We start from the raw sequence: 27,927 nt of genomic DNA on the forward strand, positions 1-27,927 counted from the left end.
TTTCGGAGTGGGTGTGAATTTTATGCACACGATGGAGACAATATTAGAAAGAATTTGGTGGGGGTGGCATCCATGTAAAACCGCCTATATGCAAGCATCTGTACTTTTGATGTCAGCCAGTCCTCTTACAAGCAACTCCAGTTGGTCCAAAATATTAGGAGGGGGCACATAACTCCAGTTCTGGCCTCCCTTCACTGGCTCCCTGTTCATTTTAGACTTCATTCAAGATTATTATGTTTGTATTTCGAGCTTTAAATGGACTTGCATTTGCGTTTTGTTTTACAAACGATCTCAAAGTAAAACACAGGTACATTAGTCATAGACCAAATTAGCTTTGGAAGGTTAATCCACGTCGGCTCCACTTCACCCACACTTAATTTGTTTAGCGTGTGCATAAATGTGTGCATGTGCGTATGTTTTGTCATTAACATTTTCCATTGTTTGCTCACACAGATTTTTATAAGTAAGCTTGTTTCGTTCCTCTTAGGTTAGGGCTTAGGTTTTAGGGCGCAATACTCAAACTTCCTATCCACAAGTGCAGCTGCACAACTTCTGCATCATTGTTGCAGAAAATAGAGAGGTGATGTGGCATAAAGGGAAGTTCTTCCTGGACGATAGCTGGCGTGCTGATAAGTAGGAGATAGAAGTTTTACACTTGGCCGGAGCATATCGGTAATAGCTCCAGGAGCAGCGGTGTATTGACTTGAGTTGGAGGACTTGGAGGAGAGACGAGGAGCGACATTTCTGTTTGAACGATTGAAGAGGACGACGGACCGATGTGGAAAGGGTGCATGTCTGCGGGGAGGACCAGATGTCCCAATCACTGAAGCTGAGAGTCCAATCCCACTTATCGGCTGCAGGCAGAGGACGGGCAGGAAACCAGCACCGCATGTGTCATTTGAACACCCTCCTTTCTTAAACCTGAAGGTCACTCAATGACAGAGCACATATAGACAAACATTCTACATACAACACATTCCACAACTGTTATTCATCCAACCTTCCACATTTTTACTTTCTCTATCGCGCCACCCGATAACCGGCCATCTGGTGGCAGCGGTGGCACGTTGCATCATTTTTGAGCCGACACCCCCCCCCAGGGCATGTGAATGATAGCTAGAAATGAGTCCAATAAATAAAGAAGCTACATTTCTTCCCATGCAATAACAATGAATAAGAAAATATGTCGCTGTGAATACGTTGCTTTCTGAGAGTTTTCAAGTGCATATATTAACAATTTTTTTTTTTTTTTTTTTCCCCAGCTAAACTGCAAATATTAAAGTCAGCATTTCATCCCTGTCATCCTTAAGCACGCTGTCCAGAAGTGCAGCCATTTGCACTTTTTATAAGCTTTATCCCCACCTAGTTATTCTAAGATCTGCTGCTAAATTTGTCCCTCATTCCTCTCTCCCTAAGCTTAAGCCGTCAGCCTGGTAATGCAGCTTCAAGAGCACGTCTCCTGCCGATTTATTTATTTATATGTGTGTCTGCCTTTGGTTGAGGCACGGCACAGCATGAAGTGAGAAGGCTGAATTTTGCATCACCTCACCCACTGCTTAAATATTATTGGTTGCTTATCTGTAAAGCCCCCTGCGTCTGACGCGAGGCAAGGTGAATCTGCCACAGAGCAGTTTGCATATGCAGTATTTGAAAACCAGCTGAGGGTAGAAATGAGTCCAACTTCAATTCATTGTGACAGTTTAGCGCTTTTAGTGAACAAAAAAAAAAAAAAAAAAAAATAGCCATTTTTTCTGACCTCGATCGGAATGTCAAATGGGCCACGTGTTTCATGACATCTTGTCTCTTTTTCCGTCACTGAAATGTTGAAATGTTTAAAAGCAGATAGTTGAACGTATACAGCTGTTTAGTTGTATAATTGTTAGCGGTTGTTTGACTTGGCACGGTTAAAAACCATGAAACAATTGTGCTAGGCAATTTTCTAGAAGGCGTGGCTTTATTTTGTCAAAATGGCGCCTGATGGTTTTTGCGTTTGAATTCTTCATTTCATTTTTCATGATAGCACCTTCATTAATATTTAATCATCAAGCTACTGAGCAGTCTGCACTGACTGTAACTTGTTTCTAGATTCATGTTACATGTGCCACTAATTAAAGATGGTTTTATACAGTAATGCACACTGACAACAGCCTAAACACAAAATCAAACTCAGAAACAATGAGGGCAATCAAGCTTGTATATGATTTGCTCAACAGAGAGATTAAAAAGGGAAATAAAGAGACATAGTAAAACTAGTACAAATGTTTAGCTCCTATCAAGAAGTTGTCTCTTATCATGTCCATGTCCTTATCGTTTCACTAGCTATACTGCGGCTGATGAGTAAAGTGGCATTCGGTGGGATAATTTTCAAGTGATTGAGGCGGGGGGGGGGGGGGGGCAATGAGACTGTTGTTTATTCGCAAGCCAGGTGTCCATATCGTAATCATATTAATGATTGGGAACTGATTATGAATCACTTCTGTGGGGCACAGCGTGTTGCCTCACAGTTTGATTAATAACTCAAAGTGCAGAATCACATTTATATTTGGCGATAATAACCAGTAAAATATTCATTGTTAGAATATAGGACCATTAATTACCATTTTATTAATTTATTATTTTAAAAGAATTCATCTATAAACTGCATCTTTTTTTTTTAAAAAATGCCAGTATAAACTGCATTAGTTGAGTATTTAGTGCATCGAGGGCCAAATGGAACGTCGTTATTTGACTACTACTTCCACTAATATATCTGAGGTCATCTATTGAGCCCTGGATTCAACAGTAGAAAACTAAATATACTGATTTTCATGTATATAATCCTTTTTTTTTCCCATTTAAATCCATTTTGTTGATGACTAAAGTGAACACAGTTGGGCAAAAGAGTTCTGATTGGACTTTCTTGTTGCTAAGAATGTGTGAGCTGTTGTCCTAAGAAGGTTGAACATAATTATTCTGCACCAATCAGAAATAATGAAGTATGAAGGGTAATTGTTAAACAAGAGGCATCATGGGAATCCTTACAAGATTGTACCTGACACGTGTGATGTGTCTGAGGCCATGCGTTAGCGCGGATGTGCGACTAGACACACATGCACAATGACACGCGCACACAACACTTGCAGATTAAACCTTATTAATTCAAACTCAAAGCCCAAGTGACATCTCCAGCAGAGTAATGAGAAATTTAGCAGGAATCTGAGGCTGATTATCAACTGCAAATTTGCTGTAATGCCAGTAATCAGAGGAGATGGCGCATTGGAGAGGGAGAGAGATGAAGGGACGCGAGCCAAAGCACTAATTGCAACTTGTTTCCTGCCATCTTCTTTACATGACAATACCATCAACGGCCCAAGGACATTTAATTTCAACGCGGGAGAAAGGAGTTCCAGTTTCATGGATTTTGCACTTAAACGATCAATCCACCTATTTTATTTTTGGTCCTGACTGAATAAACATTGAACCCTTTATTTATTTATTTATTTATTTATTTGAACGTTCTTTCACCTATTAGCAAAGAAATGCCCCCGATGTCGGAGAGTGAGTCAGGTGGTAACAAAAATAAAAATGATTATCTCCTCATGATATTCTCGTCTGCTGAAGTGTCACAGGGTTAATCGCAAAAATTAACTTATCATCTTCCTGGAAGAAGTAATTAAGCAGTGCAGGACAAACTCTTCACATAATTGAGGGTGAATAATGAGAAACACACTGTCTGGCGGGAGGGGCAAAGACAAGAGATGATGGAACCTGCAAAGGGAAAATAAGAACACCACTGTGTAACTAATATAGGACACTGTTGATTGATTTAATAAACAGAAATAGATGCACATTAAGAGTCATGTGTTTACATTAATCCTAATTACTGCATGTTAGACAACCAGCTAAAGGTTAAATGTCATCTTGATGAGACAAATTGGATTTTATAACTAGAACAAATGGCCAATGTAACATTTGTCATTGCAGTGGCAAAACTGCACTGAAAAAAAAAGTTTTTGTTGAGTTGATGCAGGTTTATTTGGTCTAAAATCATCTTTTTTAAGTATGCATCTACTTAACAAGATGTAACCGGATCCAGATCATTTTAATTTGCGCAGCCATTTGATGAAATAAAATGGAGTAAATTCAACACACCATTTTTTCAGTGTCTATTAGCAGCTATTCAAACACCCCTGTTTGAAATGTCCACATTTTGAGCAAAAAAGAAAAGAAAGAAAGGAAATGACAGATCTCTGCAAAGGTACTGTAAATGCCAGGTCTTGGGTGGAGATTTATGATGGGATTTATTTTTTTGGTGATGGATTTTTGAGGTTAAAATGTTTTAGGGGAAATAGGAGTGATTTTAATTTTTATTTGTTTTGTTTTCACTTGATTTTTTGAATGCTAAATATTGATATAATCTATGTTTTTGTCGGTTTGGTTGGTTGGTTTGGGTTGTTTCTTAGCTCGTTATTTTGTTTTTATAACAGGAATATTAACGTCATAAAAGTCACATCCTTGTGATAGTTCAAAAGCATAATGTCTGACTGAAGTGTCTTTACATAGCTACACATAAAGTATTGTGTGACACATTTGGGATTGACATTTGCCATCATTTTTGTCTTTTTTCTGTTCTTAGCGCTGATCCCAGTGTGATCTGTGTCCAAATCTGCTACACACCCAGCTCTATCTTGGTTTAATGAACAGAGTATGAAACGAGAGGTATTATTAGAGCCATTATAGCACAATCAGAGAGCACTTTTCTTGGGTGCATTTTCTGCATGGCGAGCGCATGAATACAGCCAGTCAATACAGCGATGCAATCAGCTAAAGCGCTGGTGACAAATGACAAGCGGTACTCACTGTTTAAGACAACGTATAGCCTGCTTAGGCCTTGCTCAATTTATCGACTCCCGCAAGAAATCAACAGTGGCAAGCGGCTTAGAGGCTCTCTCTTTCGATAATGGACGCCATTCGTACAGGCCTTTTATTCTTCGCACTGCAGCAGGTGATGAATGGACATAATGTCTCCCATCCTTTGAATTTGCAGCTTGTTGATTTTTTTTTTTCTTCTTTTCACCCCTTCCTGCTTCGTCCACATTTCCTCCATTCACCTGTTAAGAGGGAACTCCGTTTTTTTCAAACTTTGTTTGCTTGGAAAGTATAGTATAGTAAACTGTAAATGTTAAAAAAATATTGAGTTATCTGATACATTACAATAGCAGTTAATTGGCCATGTCCCTACAAAGAGTTTTTCCTTCATGTATTTTGGTCTTGAAGGTGTTGAAAGCTTGTGCCAGTGTTGAGAATGTCATGAACTTGGTTATTAGATTGGAGAGGGGGCGGGGGGCGGGGGGGACTCTGAATGCTTGAGTTTAAGTCATGATTGAAGCCTTCAGTTTTTGCAGTGACAGATAAACACCCTAACCTCAAAACAGCAGTGATAATGACTTTTGATGACTTATTCATGTAAGTGTTCATTAAAAATGTCCCATATTATGAAATTGACCTATCAGAAGGTGCTATCAAAGAGAATTATGTTGGTCAGGCTAAAAGGTATTATTCATACTGTATATTTTTGTAACTTTTAGTTAATTGTTGATTTGACAGTTTTGTTGATGTACGCATGTTTGATTTATTGTTTTTTTTTCTGCTTGTTTTATTGTTAAACGTACAGAACCTTGTAACTGGTTTTGAAATGTGATATAGAAAAAAATAAACGTTGCTATCTCGTCTGCATTTTTTTTTTAAGGTGCTATAAATCCGTAGTGATCATAACTTCCTGTGAAGATGCAGAGTAGTAATGAAAATATTTTACTATGGTTGTAAATAAATACTTGAGCTCCAGAAGCTTCATATCAGCAATATATCACACCACACGCAAAGATGGGACGCTCCCTTAAGTAAAATAATTCACCAGCTGTGGCTCCCTGCACTGATGACTGTGCAGTGTGAAAAAAGGTTGCATTGCTTAAAGATGATGCTTTTTTATTCATTGTTTTGGTAATCAAATCTGTCATTTTGGCAGAGTTGTTGTCCGATTATGATTTGTCAAGTGTAAAGGGAGGTGCCATAGAAATTAGCAGAAGACCTGCATGGGTGCAGACAATCATACAGAGACTCAAAGGAGATGTTAGAAAACATCGTTTTTATTACATAAGATGATTTCAGTTGAAGCACTTACTAGATGAACGATCAGGTACACCTACACAAACTAGTTTGATCCAATACAAGGGTGGCTAGAATAATATTCTGTTGTGCTGTTTTCTCATCATCTCGTTAAAAGTGAGGTTATTTTGTTGGTTACATTGCTGAGTTTATTCTTGTTTTGAGATGGCTGAGGAAAAATAATTGACATTTCCATTCATTGATTAAGTGACATTATGCAAAAGCGGCCACAAAGCACAAGAAAATTACATAGTTGCTGTTGTCAAGAACCCTTAAAAGTAACAAACAGTGACTAATGAATACAAATGGGAGCAACTGGTGAATTCAGTAATTGGGCTTGACGTACTCTAAGAGATCCAACGCTGCTTCGCCACCACATTAGTGTCAGCGTGATGCTTAAGGTGCGAGTCTTCATGTCAACAGCGTGGAAGGGAAGAAGTGACTGTAGGACAACAGAAAGTCAATATCCATGTTGAGCACAAAATGAACATGGCGCTTAATCCAACGTCCACTCAATCACATTGCTTCCCCTGATCTGCTCTTCAATTCGACGTCCAAAAGCCGCAATTGGAGGCAGAAGCCGTGTAATTATTGGAGTTTGTTTGTGTTGGTGTGCGAGAACATACAATCTGAAATTATGTGGATTAAGCCACGTAAAAAAAGTCTCTTCTGAGCTTAGTTCAAAGGGGGCCGCATTTGTCAGGTAAACGTGTTAACGCTTAAGATGGCTATCTCTTCACTTGTGATTCAAATGTGATTAGACAGAGCTGTTTATGTGAAGTTGGAATATCCAGGAATAAATGGGGGAAATTGAGGCCTTAAATTACTGCAAAACTGTTATGCAAATCCCAGAAAGATGCAGTTTATAAAGTGAGCCGAGTGATTTGCTTTGAGGTCGTTCATCTTTACTTAGATGTTCCTCTGATAATGGGATGCTGTTTTTTTTTTTTTAACATGACTTATCAGCACAGCAGTTTATAATGATATACAATTAATCTGGAAAGATGTTAGCATACGTGTGCTTGTTATTCAAACGTGTAAACAACTTTTTATGACAAATAGCAGGTATTTCAATATTTTTTGTCCGGCACAGTGATGTAAGGGAAAGCAAAACTTTTCATATGATAGCATTTTATGTGATTTCAGTGCATACACTCACTCTGCATGTACACTTGGATGATATAATATAAGAGTTACAGGAAACACATTTCCTATAATATTGTTCCAATGTGATAGTTATTGCAGTTGTAGTTTTCAGTGATTTGCAGAGAGATGCACTCCATGCTGAGAGGTTTTTCTAATATTCTGCCCCTCTCATATCAATTAATTAACCTAAACCAAATATTATGAGTATCTTTGGCACATTTTTTTACCCCACAAAAAAATATGAGAATATTCAACGTATGTTATAAAGTGATGAAAAAGGGCACAAATTCCAACTTAATTAATATGATTAATGACTTTAACTTACGGTAAAGAGTTTTTGTTTTTCTTACAGCGGTTGACTTGCATCACACTTACTCGCATAAAAATAAAAAGAAACAAAATGTGTACGGTCCATTTGAGACGTAACTTTTCATAAGCATGTACAATTGCAAGTTATAAATGGCAAACAGAGGGAAATGCTTATCACATGTGTTGACTTAATGAAGTAATATGAGAAGAGATTCAAGAGTCGAGGTCAGACATCACCCATCCGTCCATTTTTCTCGACTGATTATCCTGTTTACCGTCACGGGGGATGTGGAGTCAATCCCAGCTGACTCCGGGCGAAAGGCATCTTACACCCCGGCCTGGTCGGCAGGCAATTGCAGGGTACATATAATCAAAAAAGCATTAAAAGTCACATACTGTATGATGTTAACACACCACAAGGGTCGCTCTCCTATTCTGTGTTTTCCTCTCATTCGCCCTCTCAGCGTGTCGCTGGCCTGTGGGCTATCGGCCTCAGATGGTTAATTATCTCTTGTCTGAGCCGCGATCACATCCCCTGGGGTCGAGCAGCATAACTTGAACATCGTCTCGCAACAAGCCGGGGTGTCCGACTGCCGGGCTAATAACGATTCATGCAGCTGCCAATCTGGCTGAGCTGCGCCATCAATATTCTCGTCTGAAGAACAACATCAATTAGGAGACAGGGATCTAAGCATTAAGACGCTGGACAAATATCATCCGCTGTGTTGTAAATGGCAAGGGACCATCAAGGAGGTAATATTTTGAGCATGGTGCGAAAGTACTGGCTATTTTTGCCAGTACGGGCATCTTATGGGAGATCCGAAACAACTGATGTCATATGGTCGCGACTTCACTGTTTTCAACATCAAATAGCTTTACAGAAGTGAAGCTATGTAGACGGCGTGTAAAAAGATGCCCATGAATTGTCTGATAATGTAATAGTGCAGTAAATGGCCCTTCACAGGGTCCCAACCATTCATATTCACTCCAATGGGCAATTATGAAGTCTTGAGTTTGCCTTTCACATTCAAGCCCAAAGTGATTGATCAGCTGGTAAAATCTCAAGTTAGTACATTTGTTTTGTTGAAATATTGAAAATAAGATATTAACTCAAAATCATATACTGTGTACTAGTGCTGGCAAAATGTTCCATATCCGTAATTATTCAAAGATGCCAGAATCCTTTAGAATTGTAAAATTGCAAAAAGATGCCAATCAAAGACGTAAAAAAGATATTTGACAAAGAATGCATATTTTTGGACTATGGGTGTTAAGTGCAGTCCACAGAAATAATCCAAATAAGCACAGAGCACATGCAAATACTATGCAGAAGGGCTCCAGTCCACAAAATGTAACAAGTACAGACATTAAAACTTCGCGGCAGCTGCACTTAGAAGAATATAGTCATGCAATCTTGCAAATCCATTGCCGAGCTACAACTGTGGCTAAAAAAAAAAAAAAAAAAAAAGTCAAAGGGAAAAATAACCAGTCCAATAAATCTAATTTAAAAAAATAGCATGACAGTTTGGGAAGAACGGCAGCACGAGACTATCCAGTCGCCTGCAAATTTTCTTTGAACAGGGCCTGCTATCTACCAAGTAGTTTCTTTTCAAAAATCAATGCATTTTATAGTGGTGGGGCTCACTCTGCGCTAGTCGCCAGTCAATCAAAAGGCACAAAAAGACAACTTCTTACACTCACATTCACACCAGTAAGTCTTCATTTAACCTAACATTCATGTTTTGGGGATGTGGGGGATGGAACCTGGAGTACCCAGAAAAACTCCACACATGAAGGCATGAGCTGAGATTTGAATCCGGTGCTACCATATTTGTACATACTGTGAAGCCTCACATTCTAAGAATGGTTTATAAAAGTTGAAGAAATGATCTGCTTAAACGATGAATGCCGCTATAGATAGACCTGCCTTGTTGAAGCTGCACGACCTAGGATAGGTCGGTTAAGTGACCGTAAATCCCACTGGGTAAAATTAAGGAAACATTTTACTGCATTGGTTTGGGATCTTTGCAGCCAGGTAAATGAAAGCAAACAAGTAAGTTAGAAATAGCTGCTACTGGAATTGATGGCACCGAGTCACTGCCTATCTTAATCATGCTGAACAGCGGGACGTGCCTCGGAGCCCCGCTATGTTAATGACAGCAACAGTGGGAACAAGGAATGTGACAGAAGGGACTGGCTGAGAACCCCAGGCCCTACACCGTGGGCCGGGGTTATTATTTGCAATTACCCTGATTACTGAGCCCTTCATTTGAAAGACTAAGGTGAAACTCATTTGTTCCTGCTCTCTTTTTTTTAAATTTATTTAATTATTTTTTTTTTTACCAATCAGTACATTAGGCTTGGATTTAATCTATTTGGAAACATTGCTTTCCAGAAAGGACTTTTACTGTACTGAATGAGCATGACTTTCTCAGCATTCTCATCCTTCTTAGGCGGCAAAAACTATTTTAGTAAAACACAGCCAGGCCTTTTACATCTATTAGAAGCATTGCCCTGGTTATGGCAACTGTGAAAGTCATAAACCAAATAGTTATTGCTAATACTCCATGCTTGGTCAGACAAATATTGCTGCCAGGGAACGCTACATTGAGTGATCAATCATATCGCCTCTATACAATTATGAGTGCTGAACAAATTGTCCAAACCAGGTGAGCGGCTGTTCCCCGGGAACAGAAATGAAAATACAAGCAAGGTAGCAAATTAGTCGTACTTCAGTCTTTTTCCAACATACTAAAATTGCCGGTGGCAATCCAAGCCGCACATAATGAATGGTGTTTGAAAATGTCTTTTCTATGACGATATCCTGATGCGGTGGCATGTGCAATACCACAATGCAAGTATAAGAATCATTTTTGGTTACAGGCCACATCCTGTTTGTTGCCTGTTGTCATAATCACTGAATGTATTCGGTATATCTTGATCTAATTTTCAAAATTGTGTGACTTCTGCACAAGTCCAAACACAATCACATTCAATATACAGTATGTATGGTCTTATGTTGATTACGCAATATGCCTTTTCTGTAACTATCCTCTTTTCTACCAATTGAAAGCAATTTGAATTGTGGGTAGATTGAGTTTGCATGTGTTGCAAATCCCAAAGACAGGCTGCTCATCACTACTTTCTTTCTTAAAGATCCACCATGCCAGAAACAGCATCACAAGGCTCTTTCAATATAAATACCAGCCTCGTTCCCATGATATGACCTGGTCGTGAACTTCTCGGTATCTTTGGCCCACAGATGGAAACATGTTTGAAATCTCACAGTCGGATTTCCTCTGTACCTTATGAGACGAGCATACCCCCCTTGCCCCCTCCCTCAGTGACAGTTCCAAACTTCACCTTTTATCTCCCCATTTAAAATTCATCAAGTGTCGCTCAATGATTACTTTACAAATGCTGCCTTCAACCTCCTGTCGCCTTATTACCATGAAACTGCATTGAGCCGCTACCTTCTCTTTTGTGTCACTGTAATTAAATTCTTAATTTTTGGCTGGTGAGGAATACTGATATGACACCTCAGACCTGCTATCACAGGATGTACATTGTTGTGGGAGGAGGAGGAGGAGGAGGAGGTGAGGGGCACTACTGAAAAACAATAATGGCGAGCCAGTCCAGTTAGCATACAGTTGACAGGTGGTAAATTAAAGGAGACTTACGCAAGGTCACTTAGTCAGAGGTGAGGCCACCATATGCAGCTGCAATGTGATGGTTGCGCACACAATGTATTCATTCATAACGATCCCGGTGTTGTGTTCCATCCATCCTATACGGTATTTTGTCTGTAGAAAGTCTCATATGAATGATAATGCACCCGCTAACAAATTGGTGTGGATGATAGTAGCGGCTTGACTTAAACTGCAAGAACAGAAGAAGATGCATACAGTTAGGCTGTGAAACAAATTATTCCCAATATAATTGATCATTCTCTATTGTTGAACAAATCGCCATTACAACTGGTGGTTATGATCCCCTTAAAGGGAAATCAACCCAAACATTTCTTTTTTTCAAGAATATGTTCTATGCAGGCCCACTGGTTGAAACAAGGCATTCTAATTAACGTTGGATTTGTTTAATCCACACGTTTTTAGCCATTTCTGGGGGCAGCCATTTTGTCACTTCTGTCGATTGAAAATTACATCACAACTGCTAAGGGCTCAGGTAACGACCAACCACGGGTGACCTTTTTTTCTGAAACTGAGCCATGACTGGTTGTTACCTGAGTCCTGAGCAGTTGTGATGTCGTTTTCAGTTGACAGAAGAGACAAAATGGCCGACCCATGAGATGGCTAAAAACGGGGGGATTTTGCTGCTTAACTCATATTCCACAAATGCAATATTAATCAGAATGCCTCGTTTCAACTAGTAAATAACCAGTATAATCTTGGGAAAAAAATTGGGTTGACTTCCACTTTAATATATATTTAAGGTGTGTATTTCCTTTTAATATTTGCCCATATGATTCCGACAATATACGGACTAAGGAGACTTTAACCTTGGCTGTTTTACCAGGCTCTGCATAACACTTTGCTAAATTGCAGTTCCATTGTTCAACAGTTCATTTCCCCTGACTTCGGTCCGGCATGTATCCTTGGATTTAAACTGGTGCTACTCAAACAGAACAGCAAGCAGAAACCATCAGTAAATCCCTCATAACCTTGTCAAGGTGAGCTTTAAAGATAACAAGATTTTGTTGTGATGGTAAGATAAGAAATACACATTTTATAATCAAATATTGATTTTTTTTTTTTTGGGGGGGGTGCTCTTGCTTTCAACAAATTGATTTGCCGTAATGACAAAATTATATTTTAAAGAGCAGGATCCTGGGTGTAGTTTTGATAGAATGAACATATTTAAAAAATAAAACACAACAATATTGTTTTTTTCTTTTTTATAATCTCATGTCTACAAATTAAATTACTGTGATGTGGCAGACAGCCTTGCTGTGGTTAGTATACTCACAAAATCAATGTTCTGTTAAAACTGTGAAATGCATATTGATTAAGAAGACATTAGTTTAATGCCATATTGTGTTTGGTAAAGGTCATGTGGGAGATATGAGCAAATATATTTGATGGTGTTCGATTGATTTTCCATGATCACTTTCATACGTGTCATAATTATTGAATGTCTCTCCGGTTCTTACCTTCAATCTTTGAGAAAATAAAATATTTTTGGCATTTTCATATAAATGAATAAAAATGGCTGTTTGCTGCTGGATCAATAGTTCACTCCTTGAACCTGCAAGTCAGTGTTGCAGTCTGCAACACTAACAGGAAAATCTAATTAGTAGTAAGTGTTGGTTGCATAAATATAGTTTTGAAAAAGATTTCTTTCCATTCGTAAGGTCTCCTTACTAGAGGACATAAACTCTCAGCGGCCGTCATGCACTGAAAAGTTTAAGTCGAAATAACCTAAGGATCAATCATTCTAGCACGCTTTCTTTACTTTGTTTCTTCCAGTATCTGTCATGATCATGTTTTGTTGCCTTCCTCCTGCTGTTTTTTTATTTTATTTTTCTTTGCAGTCTCCTCTGAGAGTGTTGGTGGACGGGCGGAGCCTCGTGCGTCACACCTGCTGGCAGTTGCCATTAGCATGTTACTGAGACACAGGAGGTGGCGAGATGGTAAGTTGTTGCTTTTCCTGGGAAGTCATTTTCAACTTTTTTTTTTTTTTTTTTTTGGTGTGTAAGCGTTCATATTACATTATAAATGCGACCTCAATCTATTCGGTGTAAGCGTGCGTCCCGAAAGTGCCCCGCATGCGCAGAAGAAGAGACGGCGTCACACACGACGTTGTATTTAAAAAAGTAAATGTGGTGCAGCATTTTGAGCCAAAAAATCCCCCGACACTGTCAAAATCTTTGATAGTGGAGCGATTCGGTCAGAGGTAGAAATACAGTATTTTGGGGAAATGATGAGTTGAGGCTTTTTCGATCTCGTTTCACGCGTAAAAACAGGCCGATCGGAGCCGTGGCTGAATTACTATATCACCATAAATATCAAATTGATGCTTCATGTTTCAAGTGGGATTAAATTAAAGTCACGTACAAAGTCAATACTGTTACCCAAAACAACTTTGCGGATTCGATCTCCCCGCTCCCAGAACTTTACCTCCGCCCTAGGAGCGCATTTTGGGCTGAGGATGACGTCAACGTCGGACATATGCGACCTGGCGGGTCAGTCTGCGGTAGCATTGCAAAAAAAAAAAAATCCAATAGGAACGCATCTAGGACCACATATGAAAGTGGCCAAAATCTTTGACTCACTAAGAAGACATGATGCACGTTTTTGAGACAAATAACATTCACTTCAATCGGACACTTATTTACTTTCCCAAGCCACGCAGAGGCGCAACATTAAGGATGAAAGAGTCGCGGATTGCCGACCCCTGCTCTAAACAAACAAAAAATAGAATGTTACCTAACTCCAGTGATGAGATAACGCAAACTAGTAACTGTGTACGAAAGAGTTCTGTTCAAAGCACTAATGGTGGCGCACCCCCGTAGAAAATACAATGGCCACATTTGAGCAAACATTCGTTCCTTCCCAAAATCAATTTCCCAAAGGAGGCACATACTAGGGTGGTGCATCATGGCAAATGGAGTCACAACACTTGAGCGGTCTGCTGCATGTTTGTCTTTTTTTTAAACTTAATTTTAGAGATTCTTTTGCACTGCTGTCTTGCCTGCTCCACTTGCCTTTTTGACTTATCCCCATTACAGCAAGCCACTGTGTGACAATAGCATCCAGGTTTCCTGTGACAGCTGTTGTTTTACCACTCTGATGAGGAAACGCCACACTAACACTCATGCTCACCCCACCAAAAATGTGATCTCACAAATCACTTTTTCACCTTACTGTGTCTACGCATTGAATTGATTTAATCAAGTTAGAGCTTAATTACATTAGATACTAACTGCATTTTACCTGCATCATTGGAACAAAAAAAAGGCACATCACTTTTTTGCCTTTTTTTAAACTCCTACTTGTGTACTGATTAATGTAAAGGGTTTAATATGCACTTCTGGAGGAAAAAAAAGCTCAAATAACTGTGTGAAAACAATTTCACAATTGCATAATAGTTTAACAATGAACCCCAATTATCAATATGCAACACCGTTTACATTTGAAAGTATTTTTATATGGACATTTCTACACCATTCCTAGGAAACCACAACGTCCTGTCACCGGTGACTATTTTTAGACCTTGTAGAGCTTATCATCACTACAATTTTCCTTTTAGGCTTATGACAGAGACCCTTTTGTGAGAAAAGAAAACTTAAAAATATGGTGCTGCTAAGCTATATTAATTTTATACAGTGGAACTGGAGTTGCAGTCCATAAATTGCTCAGTATCTTGACATATTTTATCACACCTAAATGTATGCGCATGCACTGGTAACATGTCCATGACAGCTGTTGGGAAAAATATACACTAACATACATACACACTCATTCCCACCTCTCGCCTGCGTTGCTAAGATTGATTTACCTTTGTGTCCCAGGTCTATCGTTATCATTGGCCTCTGAGACAGGCCTGCCATGATAGCTCAGGGAAAGTGGGACAGGGGTGGCAGCAGGAACCTAATGGGGGAGAGCTTCTTATCACCGATGGAGAGATCAATCATTCTTTTGCTGAGAGAAGGATGGAAGAAGACACAGACGTCTTTGGCCTATTTCCTGCCCAAGGTAAGCAGTTTTTCTTACTGTAAGTGGGGAGTATAAAAGTCCTTAAAGATACCAAAAAAAAGAGAAAGTGTTATGGTCGAGTGTGGATTTATCTAATTAAAATGATCCAATTTCAAAGCGGTAATTATCATTATTTGACCAGGCCAAACTGCATAAGACAGAAGTTTAAAATAGAACAAAAATATAACTTCATAACATGATTGTGCCTGTGATGTTCAGAGTAAAATAATAATTGCCTTTATTATTACATTTATTATGCTCGTTAATAAAAGATCCACCCACAATTTTTCTAAGTGACTCACTTACATGAAGCATGACCGAACCAACAGCATGCGGCTCTAAAAGTTCCAGAGATCTAATTTTATTTATTTTCTAGCAAGAAGGAGTCAAAATATTCATACCCTTAGATGTTCAGTGAGATTACATTTCCTGAAAAATTTTAAGGTCATGTGATCCAAAAAGTCAATTTTAAGGTCAAATTATAGATGAAGTAACTAAAATGTACACCAATCTTCTAAATGAGTGTCAATTTGGAATCCTTGTTGAATTCCCTTCATAAAAATAAATGTTATGTGAAGATTGGCCCAATAGTTCCTGAGATATAAGGGTTCAAAGGAGAGCGGCCACGCCCCTTGTTGCTGAAAATGTCAAAATTCAGCGGGCCGTGGCTCCCAAACCTCTGCTCCAATTGATGTGAAATTTGAGATTTAGTGTCAGAAAGAATGAAATGTGAGATTTGTTGAGCAGCTCAAAAGTCTGGATCGAGCTCAGGGCTGAATTTGTCTCCTCCCTGTAAACTGAAGGAGCCAAGGTGGTCATGGTATCTGAATTAGGATGCCTCCCATCTGTCTGGTGTTCTGCGCATGTTCAACGACTAGGGCAGGCCGAAAACCTGGAGGGATTATACAGCTCAGAGGGCCTGAGAATGCCTCAGGCTTTCCTTGGAGAGCTTTAATACAATATAAGGGAAGAGAATGTCTGTATTACCTTCATCAGTCTCTTGCCTTCCGAATCTGTTTTTTCATGACCTGCCCACAGAATGCCTGGATAGATGTTTTCAAGGAAATGTTTAAAAACTGTAGATACATGTCGAGAATGGTGTGTTTCGACTTTGTTCAATACCCCATGGCTTATTTACGATCACAAACTCTTCAGTTATATTACCTTTAGTTCCAGAATATCCTGTGCATTGCAATTTAGCCACACATCACGTAAGTAAATGGTTTCCTATGACCTATTCTCACTGATCCTATCATAGTAGTAGAAGTAGTGCATTGTGATGCAATTCATGGCCAGATCATCATTTCAAATAACCTATAGTTTCTGATGATTTCATGTAAGTTAAATAAGATCATGGTATTGTCTAATGTGGTTTCTCGACTGTCTGTGCCAAGCAGCTGTTTATGTAGTCGACAAACATTACTTTGCCGCAAAAGTCGGACCCAAATGTGGAAGGACACAACACCCGAGGGTGATTTGTTTAACTTTGAAAGGTTCTTTGGTTTGTGTTTGACTTGCTGGGAGCCAAACAGCAGCAGATCATCTTGCGTGTTCTCTCAAGTGGGTAGCAGCCAAAGGAGTCTGGGTGATAGGCATTGGGTACAGTGGAAAAAAAAAATCAATCCCAGCGGGGACTAGATGACAGTTCTCATTTACATTGCATTCCTCTTATTAACAAATTAGATGGGTTTTTTTTTAGCTAATGACTCTGTTCAACTCTCTCAGGAGTTTGATGTTGTTCCCTTACCAATAGAAAATAAGTGTGTGATGTATCTCATGAATCACATTAGTGTGCCTTTAATTCTCTAAAGCGGGGGTCTTTGTAGAGCACTGAGAAAGAACACACTAAAGGGGTATTAAGGAGGAAAACAAAAAACTAAATGATGGGTGTCTGATTTTGAACCAGTTAGCCATCCTGTGTGTTGTCAGCCGGCTCTGCTGTATTTGACTTGTCCCTGTGGGGTTATTGCGAAGGAGAGAACGGATGCCTTCAGTCCTCACCCATCCCTCCTAATCCCACCTAAGCACCTAACCAAAGCGGTCTGTGGGAGTTCAAAGCCATTTCAGCAAGAAATAAGAGAAGTCCTGGATGGATGAAAGGCTGATGTAACAAGTAGTGATAGATTAACGTTAGATCCTTGACAGATGCCAAATAAAGGCCCCTGCAGCAAACGTTGCTTGTCTGGAGTACTGCTAATGGTTGGCAGAATAAACATCCATAAACATAAACATTAGAGTGAGCATTGTTTAAAATAAATCAATCAATCAATCAAACGTGCGTCTCTTCTGTCGGAATGTGTACACTGACAACACCAAAAGGCTCATCCCAGACAATAACATTGAGGGGTCAATATATTGGGTGACATCTTAACAGCAGCTGTGTAAAAAAAAATATTTCCTAATATCAGAGAGACAACCATGCGCAGTGCCAAGTGAGTGTGTGGACAGCTGATAAAACACTCAGGCTGCATCAGCATACGCTGTCATTGCTGTTTGGTTCTTCACCTGGACTGTCCAGATGCAACGTTGGTGTTGCTGTCTTTGTTCTTGTACACTTTGTGCCCAGCATCAAAGACTTCTCGAAAAGACTATAGAAGAAGATTTGGCAAAAAGCTGGATATTAGTCAACATGAAACAAGAGGGCATATCCGGGCAGTATCATCATCATCATCATCCTAGCTGCAGCTTCTTGGACTCAGATTGTGTCATTATGACATGATGACTATTTTGTTGGCCCTCCAAAAATGTGAGCCTCACCTGAAAGCTCCAAAATGCATTTTTCGTTTGCTTTGATTTCCCTTCTCACGGTGGCATGTTGTCAGTACTTTTAAGTGGCTCTGAAATAATAGATTTAGGGCTGTCAGTCACAGAAAACATTTTTAATGTATTAAGAGTTATTAATTAATTTATAAATAATTTTGATATTTTCCAGTTTAATGTTATATAATTAATGCACACATGTTGGAATGTGGGTAAATGTTCAAAAGAACAGCATAATATGTATAAAGTCATACAAAACAAAAGCTACCTTATCTAACATACAGTATTCTTAAAATAACTTGACTCGAGTCAGACTCAAGTCGCCCATTTTAGGACTTGCTGGGCTAAAATTTTTGACCGTCTCGATTTGACTTTGACTTGAACGACGTGACTCGACAAGTTATTCTGCCTTGAGTTGAAATCTGCATTTACCACAGTGTGCCATCTTGTTTTTAAGAAGAGTGGTTTTTGTGTGTGTCGCTTGTACAAACTCGGCACTAATGCACGAATTGGATTTGCATTCAAAAATATTTTTGGAGAATTGAATGGAAACATGTAGGCTTTGCAAGTGAAGGGTAAGACACAAAAACATAGAAATGCACTTCATCCACCATGATGAAACCCACAAAGACAGCCAGCCAAGTTAGTTTCACAGTTTAGCTCATCGGTAGCTGGTCAAACATTAACTTGAGTTTCATGTTTATTTATTTATTTGAGAAGTGATAAACAATACGGAGACTGGTTTGCGACCATTAATCAAACTGACCCGTTGCTGCCCATAAACCAACAAATGTGAAATTGCTAGAAAGACTGCGAAGGTACCTGAAGATATTGCCTCACCTCAATTCTGCAAACAAGAATCTCGAGTTACAGGCGTGAACCTCGGCTGTTTCACTTCTTCTTCAAACCTTAGGACCTCCGGCCTTTATCCCAGATTGTCTTCAGACGGCGCTGTCTGGTTAGTGAGAAGAGACTCATTAAAAGGAATCCTCCTCTCTAGTATCCTGAACATTTTCAGCCCCGCTGTCCCTTTGAAGAGGTGGACCTGATCTCAGGCCTAGAACACGGCCTACTTGGGTTATACTGATAATGAGTGAGAAAAAGTCCAAAGTTGACATGGTGAACAGAGAAGAGATGCTGACTGAGTTTGGTCATGGAATTGATTGATAATGAGGAAAATGACTCCTCTTGCATAACAATGGTGATTCCGAATCACCTGTTCAAGGGAACTATAAAAGTTGTGGACCAGACAGGAAATTGTGTGTCAATGAAGTGTAGTGTTCAGTTGTGTGTGGTGCATGTGCAAACTTGCACGCTAAAAGAATCAATGTTTATTTCAGGGCAGTTGGAATGTAGACAAATGGGGGGAAAAAATAGATTTGAATCAGAGGTTTTCCATGGACATTAACTTTTATATCAAGTTTTACGACGCTTATTCCGATGCCTGCTGCCTATGCACGCTCACGTCGTGCAATAACCCGTATTTACTTTTTTTCTCTCTTTTTTTGTGTTCATGTGAGAAAGCTTCAGGGCGCCCTTTGTCTCTTTTCCTCCCGAAAGAATCAAGGCAAACGCAGACTTACCTGCGCTGTTTGTACAAGGACTCGCAGTCGCACAAGCCGCACCCCAGAGGGAATGTGCGGGAAAAGCAAAACAACAAAAAAGAAAATGTTTTATTGCTTTACAGAGATCAAGCCTACAACACGCAGCCTTCCATATGGAGATCATACACACACGCAAATACACACAGTGCTTTAGGATAAAAATGCAGTGTCAAAAACACTTTAAACAACCAACAGCAATCTGTGCAAAACATGAGCTTGGAACACTGAGATTATTAAGATGAAAGTTTTAGCCTGAAATTGTTTGAAATGTAAAAGATGCACAGGGGAAACAAATGAAAAAGGTTCGAAATAGAAATGTGGTATTACAGACGTTGCAAAACAAAGTATTTCCTCACCGGGTTAGAGAACCTGCTTGTCTTAAATGTCTAACAAGGACCAAACTAGCCTGCGCAGCTTTGCACTTTGATTAAAGCTAAGTGAGCACACAGTGTAATCCTTGAATCCGTTTTAGTCTCGCTGGGATTTAAGTGAGAATGATTTTCTCTCAGCAGTGAGTTTTGCAGCTTTCTCGCTCGTTGCCTGTTCGAGATAACATTTCACTGTTTATTCCCCTCGTTTCTTGCTTTTTTTCCGGCTCATACCCGTCTAGTGAACCAAAAACAGGAGCTCATGTCGGTGTAGCGAGATTTGACTCGATATTTCCCACGACTAATAAATGCAGCAACAGGGCCGTGTTTACAGGTGGTCCATAACCCTTGTTGACTCTCTCTCTGGTTCGAAGTGTCACCAGGGCAATACAGTAACACTGCACTTTGTATTAGTGGCAGTTTCTCCCTGCAGATATGTCGCACTAATTACTCTGCAGAGCTAACATGACAGGACAGTTAACAGTGCCTTTGGAAGGTTCAAAGATGGAAAGCAAAGCTGCTCATTTGCTCTCAAGTGTGATTTATGATGCCCCACTGGGAGGGCTGTTTAGTGTGTGTCAAAATGCGTGTGTGTTCAAGTTTTAAATGTTTACAAGGAATGAATAAAGTTAGCTCCTTGACTTGACTGGAGCCATTTAGCAACGTGCTGAGTGAGACGTAATTAATTGGAACATGTTAAGCTAGCAAGCCAGGGATGCGTTTCCTTGACGTATTTAACAGTATGAGCCGCTCATGATCTGTCAAGCGTGTGTCAGACGAAGACCCGAACCAATATCTCGGTTCGTCTACACAAGAACAGGTCAACAGTGAGAGATTTGCTTCAGTGAACGCTTGACGGGTGGGAGTTAATTTGCTGTACTTGAATGTACACTACTTTGTTGTGTCATAGCTTAAACTTCGACAAGAAAATGAAATGCCAAATCAGCTGAAGTGTAGTCCGCACATAAACGGTTCGGACGCTGTACATGCAGACCCGTGATTGTGCCTGGGACAAACACGTAATGTACAAAAACTCCGTAAACTGCAATCAGTTGTCACCAAAATGTATGTTGACATCTCTACTTATGCAGACATCCTCCATAACACACTTGACGCCACATGATGGTGGATAATAGATAGATAATATAGATAAATACAGATATGCTGAGCAGGCTTTTGCTGAGTTTTTTGGAAGGGACTAAAAATGCTAAAATGTGTTCCATATATCTGTCTACCAAGCTCTACTTGTTAAGTAACCCTAATTATATGGTTTTCAAAACAATATAATAATGTAATCTCAATTATAAATTGTGTATTTAATTGCGTAACAAAAGTGAGTATGGACATTTGCCTAGAGAGACTATATTTATATTTCTATAGACTTACATCTTGAGACTTGCACAAATCTGGATGAATAATTGAAGCGCTAGTGATGAATCCACTGACAAAAAGCTCTGCTGAGATATAATGTCTGCGAAGGTAATGTTAGCCCTCAAGAAAGACGAATGTGAAGTTTGTCACGTGATTTCTCCAAAGGAAATCTCATCTCACAAGACTCGTAAATCTTACTGGCAGGGGGAGAGGGACAATGAGTTCATCATACAAGTCTGTGTAGTAGACATTTACAGTTCGGCTGTCCATTATCCAGAGAAGCTACATGTAAACGAAGTGCATATCGCTTCATGAAGTTCGAATGGGTCCAGTGTATAATCCTGCTTGATAGTCTTTCAAGCTACTTTGAGGATGATCTTACTGGGTTTGCTGTGAGTTAGACTTCCATGCTGTCACTTGTACATATAGCTTATAACTTCTGCAACATGTTGAGTGGTTGCGAGATTATAGCATTAAGCATTCAAAAATTCCTTCCTGCGTTTGCGAGAATGTAAGGACCAAGACAGGCAGAGGGTGTACTTTCGTTTCCTGATAAATAGGCTACAGATTGCACGACGGACATCAGTATATTGCATCGCACCATACAAAACACAGCCACAATCAATTTCACAATTAGCTAGCTCAGTGTTTTAATTAAAAAACGAGCCGCCTTTGAAGAAATCAATTCCAACTAAAGAGGCAAAACAGAATTCCCATGACAGTTTGCCATCCCTCGGCTCTGTCAATTCAAAGACATTCTGCTGTTGGGCCTTTATATTTGTCACAGCTGTGTTTTTTTTTTTTTTTTAATTTGATGACAAGCAAAGCATATTTTGAAACATATATATTAGATGAGGGCAGCACGATAGCAGAAACTGTGTGTCAGTGCTTTACACGTTGTAATTTGTAAAGTATTTATTTAAAAGGGACAGCGCATATTATTACATGTAAATATGTCAGAATTTGCCAACGGCTACTTTCCATCTGCAGTCCCTGGCAGGTCAGAAGAAGCAACATTACAATAACGTCAACAATAAAGAAAAGGACAGATAGAAATCCGCACATAGAACTGACACATCAGCGACATACAAAACAAAACCAAAAAAGAAATAAATAAGATGGCACATAGAAGCTTGATTTAACATTAGTTCTCACATATCTGGTTTCTTTTCAGCCACTTTTTTGAATTGACTTTAAAAGTGCTTAAAGTGGTCCAGTGGATTTTGTATGCAATTAACTTTTTAAAATAAGATACATCTTGGGTAGTCAGTTAAGTGATGCATGTTATTTGGTAGGCATTGTCTCTTACACAAATGTGATTGATCTGCCAACTTTTGCCAGCTGAGTGTACCAACTTGTTTTTGTTGTAATCAAATTAGTCTAACAACAAATTGTATTAGCCTGAAGCCTCTTTCAATCAGTATTAGATAAACTCCTTCACCTAAATGTGTGTTTTATTGAAGGGAATCAGTCTTTCAAATAAGGTGGTCTGATGAGTTAAATGACATCCACTTCACAGTGGAGAACATAACTGAAGCTTGTGTCTGAAAATATTTCAGCTCCACGTAAAATGTTTACTACCACCATCTACTGTTCATATGAAGGAGTTGGTTTTTATCTTGAGAGGAGTGTATCAACATCAGATCACCGTTGCTCAACTTGATGTAAACTAAATGATGGGTCATGATAGTAATATTATGGTTCATTAGTTTTGTACCGGCTCAGTGCAAATGATGTGACTGATATCACCAGAGACACTGGAAATACATCTCAGCCAATGATACCCACCTTTTATAGGTTAGGATTTAGCTCACTCCATGCATGTGTGTGTGTGTGTGTGTGTGTGTGTGTATATATATATATATATATATATATATATATATATATATATATATATATATATATATATATATATATATATATATATATATATATGTGTGTGCTGCATAAAGTTGTATTCTATTGTATGTAGGGGTCATGCTTTTTTTCAGAATAATTACACATCCACTACAGTAGGTGGCAGTGTCACTCTCAACTTTATTTATAAAGCACTTTTCGTCTAATATTTTTAAAAAAAATTTGACAAATTTAGTGACTATTTCAAAGCGTTCGACCATGCAAATTGGGCCCATTTAACAACCAACATCAATGGACAGAAAATGAGCTAGATACAGCAGAACTGACTAAATGTATCAGAATATCGCTTTGCCGTGGCCACTCAATCCCCTCGGAGCACTTTTGCTCGCCCTCATCAGAGTCCCACAGAGACCCCTCTGTCAGTCAAACAAGAACCCACCTCTGATTGGATCAAAAATTGATTACACACCATTCACCATGCATTGTCATTGGATGAGAGAATGCCAGCATGGCAAGTCAGTGGGGCCTTGTAATCAGGAACAATGCAGTGCTGGGGGTGCTATTTAGGTCTAAATCTGCCTTGTTCCCGGTGCATACAAATGTGTTGTTGTCTTTTTTTTTAAATCAGGAATACTGTCAGAGAATTCCAATCAATCTTTTGCAGGGGGAAAGCCCTGCATCAATTACCTCCATCTTGATGCATTGTACAGTAAGGCTTTTGATCCGACGCGAGACTGACAGTTGTCGGCTGTTTTCCGGTGTCTATTGTACATTGTCTTTTGTGTTAATTTATTGCTTTCACTTGTTATATGATTGCTATTTTGTTGTTGTATGTAAAGTGCTTTGTTACAGCTGTAGCTGTTGTGAAATGTGCTATGTAAATAAAATTGTATTGTATTGTATCGAGCACATCTTCAGAAAACAGGTGAGCCGTGATTAGTCGTTGTGAGCAGTGATGTCATTTTCAGTCAACAGAAGTGACAAAATGGCCCTATAGATGGCTAAAAACGGGTGGATTGACACTTATTCCACAAACACAATATTTATCAGAATGCCCTGTTTCAACTAATGGGCTCGCATAGAACGTAATTCTCAGAAAAAAATATGTTTGCGTTGACTTCCCCTTTAGGGCACACTCACATTGAGCCAGTTCCATTGTATTGCTTTGATATGATTAAACCCTTTCCTCTGCTCAACACATGCTCGTCACGTTTATGTGCAAGTGCAAGCTACCACTTGAGTGTTCGCAAGTTACACTCGCCAAATGAAGCAGACCTTCCTCAAGGTACGAATTGTCTATTGCGAATGCATCCTGAGATAATGTTTTGCACCGTTCCAAAGGATCCTGGTAACTTGTAACGAAATCTAGGGCAACGTTTCCTAACAATCATTGAGCCAGGGCACCCAATTCACATCAGAAAAATGTCACAAAAAGTATAAATGCTGAAATAATTATCCCCGCTTAATTTACTCACAAATTGACGTACTCCGTGTGAAATCTGGGCTAATTTAATTGAACACAAAGCTGATATACTCACAGGAAGCCATGACTTATGTTGTATGAATGGCAACAGGTGGATATATGGCTTTATTGTACCTATTGGCACTATAGGTCATAATTATACAATACAATACATCCATCCATTATCTATATTGCTTGTCGTCACAAGGGTCGCGGGCGTGCTGGAGCCTATCCCAGCTGTCTTCGAGCAGTGGGCGGGGGACACCCTGAATTGGTCGCCAGCCAATCGCAGGGCACACACAGACAAACAAACATCCACACTCACACCTCGGGGTCCAATCAACTTACCATGCATGTTTTTGGAATGTGGGAGGAAACCGGAGTACCCGGAGAAAACCCACGCAAGCACGGGGAGAACATGCAAACTCCACACAGGGAGGCCGGAGCCGGGATAGAACCCACGACCTCTGAACTGTGAGGCGGACGTGCTAACCATTCGACCACCAATACAATACAATTTTATTTATATAGCGCATTTCATAACAGCTAGGGCTGCAGATCTATGAAGGAAGATATACTGGTAGTTATAATTAAACGATCATTATCGGATAAAATAAGTGAAATTGGATAATTAGCCACTGGTTGGGAATCTGATCTTAAGCGTTCCAATCAACTATTAATTTCAAACGTTGGATATGCATATGCCTGTAGTACGAAAGGGTTTAAATCATTTGGGATATTTTTTTAAGAAGTGTTCTGTGCAATTACGCTGCACTCCCATTGGCAGATATTCAATTCTTATCAGGTTTTTATTGACATTTGGAAGATTCCGATTTGAGCATGTCCGTTTCCTTATCCTGTATATGTATTTTTTAACTAGTGCAGTGTAAACCCAGCCATGAGGACGACAAGACGTTTAATGTCAGTTATGACGCCACTGCGAGTCAATTTTAAAAACATGATGATGCACAACTGATTTAGCAAAGGGAAGTGTGAATGATGCCCTGCGATTGGCTGGCAACCAATTTGGGGTGTCCCCCGCCTACAGCCCGAAGACTGCTGGGATAGACTCCAGCACTCCCCGCGACCCTTGTGAGGATAAGCGGTATAGATAATGGATGGATGGATGGATGGATGTGTTCATGATGAGAATCCCTTCAGCCATCTGTTGGTAAAATAATGAAATAGCCAAAGACCTGGATGACCTCTCACCATCCATGCTCAGCATATGCCGGGCCACTTGAATCGAAGGCACAAAGAGTATCCTGCAGTGGTGACAATCAGCAGCCCGCCGTAACGATCAAAACCTCATCTGTTACTTTCATAAATCCCACACCATTGGATTCTGGAGGATTTGCAAAACAGAGCAGCGCCATATGCTGCCATTCTGTACGCACACGGTCCCGTGAACAAAGACAGGGGAAATTAATTAAAACGGTGCCTTGCAAATATCACATAGGGACAACTGCGCCTCCCTCTCTGATCTTTGCGTTTATTCCAAGAGGTATTAGATGGCTCTGAAGCAGCAAACCACAAGGGCCCCAGAAAAAAATCCAGTGCACCCGAGCTAGCAAATTACCCCGCATGGCGAGATTAACGAACTGCTCGCCGTGAGAAGCAACATTGTTGCTCTTCGCGCTTCCTGCCATTCGCACAACTGCGACTCTGTAATACATCAAACAAGACTTAAAGTAATTCAGGAAAGCTTTAAAGTGCTAATGAGCTGGATGTTAGTGATGTCGTAAAGTGTGTGCAGTAGGGGAGGGCCGGTTTGACTTTACGCGATGGCTTTAGTGGCGTGTGAGAGATGAATGGAGGCTCCCTGAGATGTAGGAGCACCAAATAAGAGGCAGTTTCAAGGATTAATGTTGGTTTAGAAAAGAGGCAATTAATCTGTGTTTCCAAAATGAGATACAGCTGAGCTTCAAGGCCTTTAGGATTTTTCGGATGATATGTTTGCTAATTGTCTGTTGCAGGGGCCAAAACATTTGCACAAATATTACAAGTATGCATTTGACCAAATCACGTTTTTAAATCAGCCACGCGTGAGGACTAAAGTGTTTTGTTTTGTGATTTTCAATTCCGGAACAATAAATTTAGTTCCCAAGATGAACTTCTGAGGTGCTCTCAGAGCTCCTCCACTCCTACGCTCTTTCCCGCAGCCTCAGGTCTGCGGGCCAGGCGCTGCTCGAGGTGCCGAGGACCAAGCGGAGCCTCAGAGGGGTTCGAGCCTTTTCGACCGCTGGTCCTTCCCTTTGGAATGACCTCCCATTAGATGTTAGGCAAGCCCCCTCTCTGTCCACTTTTAAAACCCGGTTAAAGACACATTTCTATTCTCTGGCTTTTGATCAGACCTGAAATGTTCAGCTCTTTTTTGGTGTCATTTGTATATAGTGTTTAATGTTCATTTAATTTATGTTAATTTATTAATTAACATTTGTGTATTATGGCCTTTTTATTGTTTTTTATTTATTGTTTTGTAAAGTGCTTTGTTACAGCTCTAGCTGTTATGAAATGCGCACAACCAAACAGTTATGTCCTCCTGTGTGTTGCCTCATCTGAATTTACAGCAAATATTGCCGATAAATGAATGTTAAGACCACTGCACGGGGTCGCAGTGTTTGTTTTTTTTTATTATATATATGTGAAAATGCACACAGATGTCAGCAGACCACCCTTACCTGTCTTGAGCGCCCAGACTCCCCGCCATCCCACCATCCCTCGATGCCAAATTCATCTTAATCAGACCTGGCACAACCAGCTTATGTAGCTTCAGGGACCTCCACAACTTCCCTGCTATTTGTCTGTGCAGATCTCCATTCACCTGAAAACGTAACTAAAAGGGAAAAAGAAGACAGCGGATATAGTATTATACACAAGTGCATTTTGTAAAAATGAGATTCAATCCAAGAGCTGTCAGGAAAACATTGTAATTCTAAAAATTCTTAAATTCTATCCGAATATGATAATATTAGGCAGAATGGTAATGGCTCACAGTTCGTTCTCAAGTTAGGTGTTCAAATCTCGAATCAGTCCAGATGCATACATTGCAATTATGTTATACAAGAAAAACAGACAAATCAGTGGTCAGTGTTGTGATCTGTGTATTTTTATGGTCTTTAATTTGACTTCTTCAGTTAAAAGCCATCGAAAGTGTTGAATGAAGGCAGATTACAATTCTAGGAAGTCACTGC

The 27,927-nt window shown here is 39.7% G+C and overlaps 1 protein-coding gene and 1 long non-coding RNA gene across 2 annotated transcripts in view; one reads left to right on the forward strand and one right to left on the reverse strand.

Annotated features, from left to right (window-relative positions):
- The first annotated feature begins 13,017 nt into the window (after positions 1 to 13,017).
- Positions 13,018 to 27,927, forward strand: part of adarb2 (adenosine deaminase RNA specific B2 (inactive)) — a 137,917-nt gene continuing 123,007 nt past the window's right edge. Inside the window, exons 1-2 of the mRNA XM_086021266.1 lie at positions 13,018 to 13,246; positions 15,128 to 15,311. The gene's annotated coding sequence lies outside the window, so the exon portion shown is untranslated. The remainder of the gene's footprint in view (positions 13,247 to 15,127; positions 15,312 to 27,927) is intronic.
- On the reverse strand, positions 18,085 to 27,541 carry LOC147127493 (uncharacterized). Its single transcript, XR_015084472.1, has 3 exons — positions 27,415 to 27,541; positions 18,912 to 19,026; positions 18,085 to 18,148 (listed from the first exon to the last, which is right to left on the reverse strand). It is a non-coding gene; the product is annotated as an uncharacterized LOC147127493 (long non-coding RNA).

This window comes from Filicampus tigris, chromosome 21 (assembly GCF_054856515.1).
Source record: "Filicampus tigris isolate MCC_2025a chromosome 21, RoL_Ftig_1.0, whole genome shotgun sequence".
Classification (NCBI taxonomy): Eukaryota; Metazoa; Chordata; class Actinopteri; order Syngnathiformes; family Syngnathidae; genus Filicampus; species Filicampus tigris.